Genomic DNA, 13,576 nt, shown 5'->3' with positions numbered 1-13,576 from the left:
CGCTGGGACCTGTGAGATCATTCAGCGCCGAAAGGGAAGCTAAAAGTAGGAAAGTTTGAAAGGTGTAACAGGAAGAAGTCCTCGCAGTTGCACTCTGAAACAAGTGTCAGGAGAGGGTGGAAAGTAAGAGGGAAGAAAGAGAATATGAACAGAAGTACAGTAAAAGGAACAAAAGGGGTTGCAGCTAGGTGCCGAAGGGACACTGTAAAGAACCTTAAGCAATGCCTATAGTGCACCGCATGAGGTGCACTGACGGCGCTAACCTCCCTGCGGGGTGCATCAGTTACAGAACCAGAAAACGTTAGGTTCAGGTTTAACAAAAAGTAAAATAAAAAAAAAATACCGGCTTCTGAAGAGCAAGATCCCGTGCCAGCACAAGGCTGGCTGAATCTAAGTAGTAACGAAAAAGGCCTAGGTTTCTCAAATATTGTAGTAGAGAAGTATAATCGTTTGCAAATAAGTAAACATACGCTGATTCAGTATGTATGTATGTATGTATGTATGTATGTATGTATGTATGTATGTATGAATGTATGTGTGTGTATGTATGTATAGATGAATGGGTGAATTTATGTTCACCTTTATGAAGGGTAATTATTGACTTGTTTACTGATAGTTCTCCTCTCAGTCATCTCTTAATGTTATGGAAATATACATAAACGGAATTATTCTAAGCAAGGAACCAGACAGATAGAGAAGTGTATTAACTGACCAATTCATTTATGTTAAATTAGCGTCACAATTCCTCATGCTATTGACACTGAGAATGAATGTTTGTTAAAATGAAATATGCAACACTTAATAAAATGACATATTTCATATAATATTCATATAACCCAGTAAATACATTCTCTCAGAGAAGAGAGAGAGAGAGAGAGAGAGAGAGAGAGAGGGCAGGACTGGATTCAGAAGCAAATCCTAAGTACCACTTACAAAGCACTTTATCGTAGGGATCAACACTTTAAGGAACACTTTCATAAGTGTTATGCTCAAAATGATACAAGTCAAACCTGCGCCGAACTTTCTTCGGCGCAATAGAGTTTTCTTTACAGCTGTTGCAGCGTATAATCAAGGCCACCTAAAATAGATCTATCTTTCGGTGGTCTCGGTATAATGCTGTATAAGCCCTGACCCATGAAACTTTAACCACGGGCCAGAAGCACGATTATGGCTAACATTATCCTTAAATAAAATAAAAACTACTGAGGCTAGAGGGCTGCAATTTGGTATGTTTGGTGATTGGAGGGTGGATGACCAACATACCAATTTGCAGCCCTCTAGCCCCAGTAGTTTTTAAGATCTGATGGCGGACAGAAAAAGTGCGGACAGAAAAAAGTGCGGACAGAATAAAGTGCGGACGGGCAGACAAACCCTGCACAATAGTTTTCTTTTACAGAAAACTAAAAAGTACTTACTTCGTGGCATAAATTTGTTCTCAGAATCAGTTCCATTATATTGCTCTATTCGCCGATCTTACCTCCTAAAGGTTAGTGACCTTCAACATGATTGAATTCCTTCGGCTCGTTTCTTATGAATTTTTTTCATAATATAATAATAATAATAATAATCGGAAGCTACATTACACAAGCTAGTTATTTTCACTTAGAAGAGGCAATGGTCCCCAGGGAAGAATGACACGTCACGACCACGAATCTGTGCGCGCGTTTGTGTGATCAGAGACAGGGACAGAGAAAGAGAGAGAGCGAGAGAAAGAGAAAGAGTGGATTGAACTCTGTCTTGTACATCACGTACGCTCATATGTTTGATGTACTGTAAGAGAGAGAGAGGGAAAGCATTTTCATTCTGTTTTTGTGGTTTACAAAATATACACGCGTAACTTGTGCAGAATGTATGGGGTATACAGAGAGAGAGAGAGAGAGAGAGAGAGAGAGAGAGAGAGAGAGAGAGAGAGAGAGAGTTTGCATTCTGTTTTTGTGCTTTATGAATACGGTTGTAAACGTAACGTGTGCAGAATATATTGGGTATACTGAGAGAGAGAAAGAGAGAGAGAGAGTTTGAATTCTGCTCTGTGCTTTATGAATACAGTCGTAAGCGTAACTTGTGCAGAATGTATGGGGCATACTAAGAGAGAGAGAGAGAGAGAGAGAGAGAGAGAGAGAGAGAGAGAGAGAGAGTTTGAATTCTGCTCTGTATTTTATGAATACAGTCGTAAGCGTAACTTGTGCAGAATGTATGGGGCATACTAAGAGAGAGAGAGAGAGAGAGAGAGAGAGAGAGAGAGAGAGAGAGAGAGAGAAGTTTGTATCTTGTGCTATTATCACACATAGACACTTGCAAAAGATAGACATATATTTGTATTTGCGTTATCGACACCTGTGGCAATAAAAACCCAAATCCGACACCGTTTGCAAACGTATATTAAAAAAACATCGATGGAGGGAGTTCTCTCGCAAGGTGTTAATAGGCCAACCCATAAAACCAAGATAGTGAGAGAATATGACTTGGGGGGGAATACAGAGATACAAAGAGTTCCAGAGATTGCAGGTTTAGAGGAGAGCATAGTCAAATGGACAATTAGTTTTCAAGAAAAAGGCCTTCACTACGCAATTATCAACACCAGAAGAGGAAGAGAATAGTGATCAGACAGGAGAGGGTAATGTCTGAAATTGCACCTGAAGAAAAGCTAAGGGCCAAGACCTTTTTGAAAAAAGCCAGTGTAAGTCAAGCTATGAAACGAAAACCGTGGGCCTTCCATTAGTTTTTGCAGTTTCTCTTTACTATTACTAATTAGTGCTGTAATCATCTGCAAGCATCATCCATTGCACAGTTCATTCAAGACTTATTGTTATCTCTGATTTCTCCCATTGCTCCATCCCAAGATATGTTAGCAATGAGAATAAATTGAGAAGCTGATCAATTTAGAAGAGGGATTGCTTCAGCTATTCGACTTCCCATTAAAAGCAGCCCTAGCCGACGTTATATTAAATGCTTCTAGTGCACTGAATACTCACATCCAGATGCAAAATATATAGAAGTTAGAAGGAACTCACATGGAAGAAACAGCTAAGGACCAGTAATTATTAAGTCTCATCTGTTACAGTAAGAGTTACAGGAGACTGTAGAGACACCAGTGGAATAAGATCAAAAGAAAAAGCATTAGAGGAATTAAAAAAAAAAGTAAAATATTAGTGAAAACTGAAGTTATTTTCAGTCAGGATAAGATTAATAAATCTTGGAGAAATTGAGAATTGTTCATGAAGAGGATTCATTCCTATTTAACAAACCAAAAGTACGTGAACTTGAAGGAAAAAGCAATGAAGAAGACAAGGTACAACACTGACAATGGAGAAATGAAATCATTGAATAGATAGAAATCCCTAAAAGAATGTGACAAATGCGCAATTTTATTTATTCTTCTTGCGTAGCAGCCATAGCGCAAACTTTGTCGTGTTTTGGTTCAGAAACTTTAACTGCGAAAGAGTTAAGACCATCGGAACTGTACCTGAAGACATTAAAAAAACAAATCGTGATAAACAAAAATTCCCTTCAAGATACATATGCTGCTCTCACCATCTGAAATATGAAGTAAACAACCAAATCTTAGGCAAGTTTTTAGGCAAACTCCTTGTTAACAAGAGGAATTTCCTTTGGTCCAGAAGCCGTTATTTTATCTTTAGAACCTTGTGTGTTCTGTGAATGCTGACCTAAGGCAACTTGACAGTAAAAGAACTTTGTAGAACTTGAGGAATTCCAGGTGTCTGAGATTAAATCTGCATACTCAAGAGAAAAGGGAAGGATGTCATTTGTTACAGCTTCCAAAAAAGGAGACAATTGAAGAAATGGAGGAAAATATGATATAAAACGAACAAGTTCATCAGATGAAAAGACCTCTTTTGCGCTGTTAGTTCTATAACTACACATCCATTCATTTTAGAGTTGTTTAGGACTACTGTAACAGCTAACTGTTTGCGGAAGCTAATTCAAGCCAGATTACTTTATTTCATCCAAAAAGTCGGCCATGCAATCTCTGATTACCAGCTATTCCATTTTGAAGGTAAATGATTATCTGGTGAGTGGAGCAATGAATGTCAGTATGTATGGTGGTATAATGGAAGCGGTTGATTTCTTTATGAAATTGGGAGTTAATATCGCAAATGATACTTGGGTGAAAGATGACATGAGTCACAGAAGGGGTGAAGCATGTGAGGAACAGGGTGCGTGTAAAAGATTTATAGAAGAATTTGAATCTACGGAACTTAGGTTGGAATTTACAAATGAATTGTTGAGCTACTTCTTTATGAAAGTGAAGTCGGAAATTTTAATTCAATGGGAGAATAAAAAAGGTTTAAGTTTTAAGATGAATGATTTAAGGAATATAAGTGGCACAAGAAGGAAGGAACAAACGGTGAGAAATGTGGAGATATGTAGAAGTGGTCAAAGGGTTATTGTAAGTGAAAGGATGAAACAGTTTTTCAAGATGATCTGACCATGTGGAAAGAATGGATGGCGATAAGTTGATGAATAGGTTGTTAGTGGGAAAGGAATGATGAGGGCCTAGGAAGTCCTGCGTAGATGGAGTTGAAAGGTTATTAGAATGAAAAGGGTTTACCATCAAGAGGTGCAAGAGTGTGTGAATGGAACGGTGTGTGTAGAGGGCTTTTGTGCAAGTTTGTTGGATATGAACCTTTTAATCTCATACACAACCGGCTAGAGCTTAGAGGATATATATATATATACATACATATATATATATATATATATATATATATATATATATATATATATATATATATATATATATATATATATATATCGGATCAGACCAAAGAGATATTTCTGAGATCTGGGCCATTTCGAGATAATGATCATTTAGAAAACTGTTCCATTCCGCCCTATTTCAAAGTGGGAATGAGAATTAAAATTACATTACCCTTTGAGACAAGAATTTTAGACTGTTCGACAGTGGTATTGAACCTGCTCTTTTGAGAGAGAAATTTTACATCATAATTGCTGTGCATTTTTATGATCTATGATACTTTGTGATGGAGATGTCATTGAACAGGATGATGCTGTTGCGGTAATCCTTTATCATGTCGTGTCTGATACGAGTAACCAGATAAGGAAGATTTTATATATATATATATATATATATATATATATATATATATATATATATATATATATATATATATATATATATATACATATATATAATTTTGTATATATGTACATATGTATATACATACATGCATACAGTACATATGTATGTATATATATATATATATATATATATATATATATATATATATATATATATATATATATATATATATGTATACAATTACATACATACATAAATATGTATATATATCTATGTACATATATATATGTGTGTATGTTTCTCTCTCTCTCTCTCTCTCTCTCTCTCTATATATATATATATATATATATATATATAAAGAGAGAGAGAGAGAGAGAGAGAGAGAGAGAGAGAGAGAGAGAGAGAGAGAGAGAGAGAGAAACACTGGAACTCTTTTATTTTGGGCAGTTTCTCAAACACGATGATAATGGTTTTGAAGACTGAGGATATATTTTGGAGGAATTTCCAGATCGTGATGTGCAAGTTTTCAGAACCAGCGGAATATTCTGGGGGGGTTTCTAAGCCACGATAAAAAGGGTTTCAAAACCAGCGGAATATTCTTGGGGGTTTCTAAGCCATGACAATAAGGATTTCAAAACCCTTGGAATATTTTTGGGGTTTTCTAAGCCATGATAAAAAAGGGTTTCAAAACCAGCGGAATATTCTGAGGGGTTTCTAAGCCATGATAATCAGGGTTTCAACACCCGTGGAATATTTTTGGGCTTATTATAGGTCATAGTTTTGAAGCGTTTAAAACCAGTGGTTTCAAAACCAGTCAGATATGTTTTCCGAGTTTCTCGGCCATTATTATTATTATTATTATTATTATTATTATTATTATTATTATTATTATTATTATTATTATTATTATTCAGCAGATGAAACCTATCCGTATGAAACAAGCCCACAGGGGCCATTGACTTGAAATTCAAGCTTCCAAAGAATATGGTATTCATTAGGAAGAAGCAAGAGGAAGTAAAGGGAAATACGGAAAGAAGAGATACCACTTACAAAAAAAAGAAAAATAAATTAAGGACATAACCTTACTGGTTTCGAAAACAACTTTTTTTTATTATGAGGTTTCAGTTTTCAGTATCAAAGATATTCCCCGTTTCTCAACCCTGATGCTCCTGGTTTCAAAACCAGTGAAATAACTGAATATTATCTTGGTCATGATAGTTCATGTTGAAAAGAACCTGTCTTGTATATCGATATATTATGTCGATCAAGATATACAGGGTTTCAAGACCAGTAGGATAATTTTGTCTAAGCTATTATTTCTCCGAAATCTATAATTTATTCTAAACCTCCTCGTAAATTTATTGAACGTTTAAATATTTCATCAATAAAAGCGGAAGTTGATGAAAATTTAAGTGGCCAATATATATTAAATAAAAATTTTTCCTCCAAAATTTATGATAACGATCGCATTAGTCAAACGGCATTCTTTCTGTTTTATCAAAAAGTATCCAGCAAGCTTAGGATTTTCAGATGTCTTTGATATTGGTTTACATTATGCACATATCTTCTGATATATATTTGTATATATATACAAATATATATATATATGTATTGTATAATATATATATATATATATATATATATATATATATATATATTTACTTATCTATATATATAAATATTTATGTATATATACTTTATATACCATGTATATATAATATGTATATATGTATGTATATATATATATATATATATATATATATATGTATGTATGTATATATATATATATATACATATATATATATATATATATATATATATTCATATATATATATATATATATATATATATATATACATATATATATATGTATATATATATATATGTATATATATATTCATATATATATATACATATATATATGTATATATATATATATTTATATATATATAAGAGAGAGAGAGAGAGAGAGAGATAGAGAGAGAGGGAGAGAGAGAGAGAGATTTGGAAACAGCTACATAAACAAATTTAATTGAATTCATCTTGAAGTATTAACAAATTATCATCCTCAGCCTAATATAATAATTAATAAGCTGATCTCACTTCATATCTTAGCAGAAGCAGGGCCCAAAATGTCACGGATACCCGAAAAGAAGGCTGTGTCGCTTTTTAGAATAGAGGGCACAAAGAAACCGTGGCCGGGCGCTGCCCGGAGCGATGCTTCGACGGGGCACATCCACGGCAGCGGTACAAGCCGGAGACGGCGCCGATGTCTCCCTTCCCCCGTCCACGTCTGCACCTCCGTCAGCTTAGATCTCCTCCCGACGGTTGGGTTGTTCACCAAAGAGCCTCTTAAACCCCTCCCTTCCCCCTTCCACCTCATCCATCCTCAGCCCCTCCCCCCCATAAACCGTAACCCACCGTACCCGTCGAAATGTGCCCCCATAGCAGGGTCAAATAACGGTTTGTTTTCGTGTTCGTTCTTCTTCCTCGTTTCGGTGGTGGGAGGCGACAGTCTCGGAAAACGGACAAAGGATGGAAAGAAAGTTTTGAAAAATCATAGAATTAAGGAACATCTGAATGTGACTCGGTAAGTTAATCGAACAATTCAGTTCAATCTTAAGTAAAATATATAATAAACAATTAGGTTGAAGACTGCTTTGAAGCCTCTCAGATATAGCCAAAGTTAGAGAGGTTCAAAAACTAATAAAAATAAGGAACATCTAAGTGTAAATGAAATATGAGATGGAAGATGTGATCTATAAAATTAATTTAATAATTCAGTCTAATCTCAAGTAGAATATATATAAAATAATTAGGCTGAAGACTGCTTGGAAGCCACTCAAATATAGCCATAGATACAAAGGTAGGTTCTGCAGCTCGCTTGAAGTAATTACAAAATATCAAGTACTTCTAAAAAAAAAAAATAAAAAAGAAAATCGACTGTAAAAAGCGCAAGATCAAAATAAAAACAAAACAGGAAAGAAGCAGATATGCTGTGTCATTTTTTATTCTAAATTATTTGATATTATTCAAAAATTAATTTATTTATGCATCGATTTCTCTGTTTATCTGAAGCTTACTTAGCCTGCAGCAGAGCTGACTTGCGATTAAAAACCGTGAATTTATCAGTACGTAATTACTTATTTATTTATTTATTTATTTATTTTACTTACTTACTTACTTACTTATTTATATATTTATTTACTTATCTATCTATCTATCTATCTATCTATCTATCTATCTATCTATCTATCTATCTATTGATTTCTTTATTTATTTATATATTTATTTATCTATCTATCTATTTATTTATTTATTCCGAACACTCTCAATCTTTGACAGAGTTTACTGAAGACATCGAAAAAACTGGAATCATCATCAAGTAATCATATGTTCATAATCATAAACTACAAGAACCACGATGTTCTCCAGTCGTCACGTCGTACACACCATGTCCGCTGACACCTACTGGGCAACGTTGCAGAGGAGGTTTTGTCCTCCGTAGCTTCAAGAAATGCAATCGTGGAAGTGAGCAGGACTTTCTGAGGGCGTTGACCTTCGTAGGAGGTCGTTGGTCTTGGAAGCTGAGTCTCCTGACAAGAAAACTTCGTTGGTGTAATTTTTATAAATATTAAATTTTTCCTGTAAAAAAAACTCTTAAATTAAGATTCATCTCTTAACAAGAAAACTTGTCTGATGTAATTTTATAAATATTAAAGTTTTCCTGTAAAAGTAACTCTTAAATGAAGATTCATCTCTTGACAAGAAAACTTGTTTGATGTAATTTTTATAAATATTAAATTTTTCCTGCAAAAGAACTCTTAAATAAAGATTCATCTCTTGACAAGAAAACTTCGTTAGTGTAAATTTATAAATATAACATTTTTCTAGTAAAAGTAACTCTTGAATGAAGATTCATCTCTTGACAAGATTCTATGGTGTAAGTTTTATAAATATTAAATTTTTCTAGTAAAAGTAACTCTTAAATGAAGATTAATATCTTGACTAGTAAAATTCGTTGATGTAATATTTATAAAAATAAAATTTTCTTGTAAAAGTAACTCTTAAATGAAGATTAATCTCTTGACAAGATTCGTTGATGTAATTTTTATAAGTATAAAATTTTTCTAGTAAAAGTAGCTCTTAAATGAAGATTCATCTCTTGACAAGATTCGTTGATGTAAGTTTTATAAATATTAAATTTTTCTCGTAAAAGTAACTCTTAAATGAAGATTAATATCTTTACTAGTAAAATTCGTTGATGTAATATTTATAAACATAAAATTTTCTGGTAAAAGTAACTCTTAAATGAAGAATAATCTCTTGACAAGATTCGTTGATGTAATTTTTATAAATCTAAAAATTTTCTAGTAAAAGTAGCTCTTAAATGAAGATTTATCTCTTGACAAGATTCGTTGATGTAATTTTTATAAATATAAAATTTTTCTTGTAAAAGTAGCTCTTAAATGAAGATTCATCTCTTGACAAGAAAACATCTTTTATGCAATATTCATAAGTATTAAATTTTTCTAGTAAAAGTGACTATTAAATGAAGATTAATCTCATGACAAGAAAACTTCCTTGATGTAATACTTATAAATATAAATTTTCTAGAAAATTAACTCTTAAAAGGAGATTATTCGCCCGTGGATAACTTTCTAATAAAGAAAGCTAACTAATAACGACGGCTTTCTTATAAGGGTCGTCGCTCGTAAATTATTAATTCTTGAACTTTTTGTATGCTTTAAAGGAATTCTTCTATACTGAAAAATCATCTTTGAAGGATTTCCCGAGTTTTGCCTTCCCCTACGCTTATTAAATATGATATAATCATCTCCATGTTTATGTTGTCGGTTTCAGAATGTTTCTTTCTTCAGGAAGCAGCAAATTATTCGAACGAATGACCTTAGAAAACTTTTTTACTTCCAAAAACTCAAGCGGAATCTTGCTGTTATGAAGGTAAGTAGAAGTAATCAATATAATTAAGTATATTCCCAAATGCATATGTGCTCATAACGCTTGTGTGAATTCATATTTTGATTTTATACACACGCACACAAACACACACACATATATATAATATATATATGTGTGTACGCGTGTGTGTGTACGTATGTATATATGTATGTATGTATGTATATATATATATATATATATATATATATATATATATATACTCGTATATATAGAAGATAGATAGGTAGATAGACTGACTGAGTGATAGTTATGTACACACATACGCACACATACTCTCACGCGCACACACACAAACACACACACATATATATACATATGCTTTGTCCTAGAAACTTGCTTATAACAGCATTTTCTTGGAAACTAACTAATTGCTCAACATAGCATTGTCCTAGGAACCCACTACCTTAAGAATCTTCCAACAGACCGCCTACCACTAGCAGCTCGAGGTCCAATACATTGTCCTGGAAGTTTTCTTATCACAGCAATGTCCTGAAATTCTTTTTAAACTGGCACTGTCTTAGAGGCTCGCCAATAACGGCACAGTCCTTGTAGATCTCCTTTAGCAGCGTTCTTCTAGAAGCTCGCCTTCTGCATCATTATCTTGGGACTCCACCTAGTATAGCAGTTTACTGGAATGCCCAATCTAACCTTTGTTGTTGAATATCTCCTACCACAGCATTGTCGTGTGAGTGAAATTTCCACAGCAATTTCCTGGAATCTCGACCACCACAGCACTGCTGGAATTTTTCCTATCATAGCATTATTCAAGAAGCTTGACGCAGCCCTGTCCTGATATCTCGCCTAGAACAGCATCCTCCCAGACAATTGCATATCACAGCACTGATCTGGAATGTAACCAACTGCAGCATTGTCCAGGAGACGTGCCTACAACAGTGTTATGAAAGTTCAGTTCCTAGCCCAGCACTGTCCTGAAGTGCCACTACATGGTATTGTTCAGGAAAATTTTCTGTCACTGCATTGTCCTGTGAGTTTACCTGATGCAACGTTGCCCTGGAGGTTTACCTAAAACAGTATTGTCATGACAGTTCTCTGACCTACCAGAACATTCTCCTGGAAGCTGACCTAACAAAGCAGTGTTCTAGAAGATCTGCTACTACATTATTATCCTAGAAGCTTGTCAAGCGGAGCATTGGTGTTGAAGCTTGCCTTGTTCAGCATTTCCTGGAAGCTCTCTTAATGACACTGTCGTGGAAACTCGCCTGCTACAACATTGTTACAATAAAAGTTTGCCGGAAACAGCATTTTCCTGGAAATTCTTTTACCACAGTACTGTCTTAGATATTCTCTTACCACAGTATTGTCCTGGAAATTCTCTTGCCGCAGCATTGTCATGGAAATTCTCTTACCACAGCATTGTCTTGGAAATTCTCTTACTCTAGCATTTTCCTGGAAATTCTCTTACCACAGTATTGTCCTGGAAGCAAGCGTACCACAACACTCTTCTGAAACCCAAATGAATGCCACAGATCTACAGAAGGTAAAGGCATAGGATTCCCCTTAACAGGACAGACCGTGAGTAAGAAAGGACAGGTGTTTCAAAATACTTAGGTACCAATTCAGAGACCTGAATTGCTACAGCAAATAGTGACGAGGGACTGAGAGAGCCACACTCCTCAGATAGAAAAAAAAAAGCAAATGCTTTTAGTGTTTACTGAAATCATTTAAATCAACGATCAAGCGCGGCAGCTAGTACCTCGGCCAGATCTTGTATACAATACGAAAGGAAAATACAGACAGATTTACAAATATATAAATACATCAAGGTTTGAAAACGACTTTCTCATCTGTTTATATAAAGGTGCATTTCAATGTCATTTTCTTAGCCAAAGGATTTGCTTTTTACCTTTTCACAGCTGAGCTGTTAAACCGTCTGCTTATCAATGTTCTCGAAGCAGTTTTTAGTTTTCTGTAAAAGAAAACTATTGAGATGGCTATTTGTCTGTCCGTCAGCACTTTTTCTGTCCGCCCTCAGATCTTAAAAACCACCGGGGCTAGAGGGCTGCAAATTGGTATGTTAATCATCCACCCTCCAATCATCAAACATACTAAATTACAGCCTTCTAGCCTCAGTAATTTTGATTTTATTTAAGGTTAAATTAGCCATGATCGTGCGTCTGGCACTCTATAGGTACCAACAACGCAGGCCACAACGGGCCGTGGCTGAAAGTTTTATGGGCCGCGGCTGAGACTTTCATAGGCCGTGGCTGAGAGTTTCATACAGCATTATACGCTATACAGAAAACTCGATTACGCCGAAGAAACTTCGGGGCATTTTTTACGTTTTTTATTTGCATTTCTTAAGGACATCACCGTCTTTAATCATTCTTGATTTTGTTTTAGAAGCAAAACACTTCCTCCAGGTTCCTTCTTGTCGATATCCAGTCTTTATTTATCTGCATAATATCCAGATACTCAGTTTATTCAATATTTGTCCCATCGTTTGCACATATTGGTACACATGTATTTAATGGACTTGGCTGCACCGCATCTAATGTGCGTTTATTTTCTCCATTTTCTCTTTTCATTTACAAGGAAATTCTGTTTTTGGAAGCTGGCTTTGAAAATTATTGTCCTTTTAAGGTTAGTCCATGAAATTATTCTGTCCTTCTCCGAAAGGACGACAATATTTAGCTTTGAAATCATGACTTTCCTCTACAAATGTTTTACACATTATCCACCGTAGAACTCACTTCATCTATTATCCATCTCCTGTTTTGCCTTCAATTCTGATTTGATTACCAACGAAACCTTGCAAAAAACATCTACTTGGAAACTGTACACTTTCTAGAAGATCCGTCACGTGAAAAGACGAACCTAAGCCACGACGCGCTCTCACGCAATGTGATTGGTTCTCTCACGTGCTGTAAGAACCACGCAGCCAACGTTTGACCCGGATAGGAACCGGTTTCTTACACATCAGGTTTTCTGTGATAATCCGTACCAGGCAGAGGATTTAGCATCACTTATGGTGACAAGATGAGTAAAGTAGTGTAAGTACCAGATTTGTCTTTAAACATCGTTTATCATATGCATTTATAAGTAACAAAATAGACACTTCTTTTAATTAATAATTTGTCAAAGTTTAAAGAAGGATCCGTATAATATATATATATATATATATATATATATATATATATATATATATATATATATATATATATGTGTGTGTGTGTGTGTGTGTGTTTCTGTGTGTGTATATGTTTGTGTATGTATGTATGCATTCTCATTTCTCTGGAGTCACATCCTGTCAAAGGAAATCATCATTGTTAGACACACACACACAAACACACAATACACACACACACACATATATATATATATATATATATATATATATACACGAGTATATATGTATATATATACATATATATGTGTGTGTATGTGTGTGTGTAAAAGGAGAGAGAGAAATATACTGTTGCAACATTGATTCAACTTCACAACATCCTGCCACCATTTTCGGTGCCTGTGTACTTAGAATTACCCATCTGTCGGTCACGTATTAAATCATCAATC

The sequence above is a fragment of the Macrobrachium rosenbergii genome, chromosome 1 (assembly GCF_040412425.1).
Source record: "Macrobrachium rosenbergii isolate ZJJX-2024 chromosome 1, ASM4041242v1, whole genome shotgun sequence".
Classification (NCBI taxonomy): Eukaryota; Metazoa; Arthropoda; class Malacostraca; order Decapoda; family Palaemonidae; genus Macrobrachium; species Macrobrachium rosenbergii.
Note: the sequence above shows the minus strand (reverse complement) of the source record.